A 769-nucleotide genomic window follows, 5' to 3' on the forward strand; every position below is an offset into this window, starting at 1 on the left:
ATGGAAATCAACATCCTAATAAGAGCAAAGGATAAGTGTCTCCATCAGGTAATTTAGTGTTTTCAGTTTTTCTGCCTGCCATATTCCCAAATCAGCTAATTCCCTGGTTTCAGACCCATTTGGGGGCAAATCTTCATTCCTCAGTCTGCATTTTGCCCCCATTTTTGAACTCACAGGATGAAGCAACACTGACTCTGACACTGCAATTCAGACACACTCCCCAGAACCACCTGCAAACAAGTGGAGAGAGGAAGGGTGAAGTCCTCTCAAAAGGTGGTCATAGACAAAAGACAGGCAGTGGTCTCACTCAATCTTATTTCAGGTTTCAGAGTAGCAGCCGTGTTAATCTGTATTCGCAAAAAGAAAAGGAGTACTTGTGGCACCCTAGAGACTAAGAAATTTATTTCAGCAGCTGACAGACAACAGGAGTCACAAAATCAGTCAGATCTCCGCCTGTGGCCAGTCTGCCATCTGGTGGTAGTATCATCAATCCAGGTGCCAGGAAAGAGAACCAGTTATCTCACCCCAGACTAGGAAGCCTTCACGGTAATCAGTCAGAGCAATCTTGGTTTGAAATACCAGGAGAGCTACTGAAGTACTCCAATGTTTCATTTGTATGCAACATCAGGATGGCAACAAATGCTACAGCCTCTTTACAAATAGCTTCCTTTCTCTTGCAACACAACTTTTCTCCACACATCAACGGCCCTTAAAAATCATCCTGAAATCTACACGATGCATTTTAAAATTTGCTAGCATCTCTCATTCT

This window comes from Dermochelys coriacea, chromosome 27 (assembly GCF_009764565.3).
Source record: "Dermochelys coriacea isolate rDerCor1 chromosome 27, rDerCor1.pri.v4, whole genome shotgun sequence".
Classification (NCBI taxonomy): Eukaryota; Metazoa; Chordata; order Testudines; family Dermochelyidae; genus Dermochelys; species Dermochelys coriacea.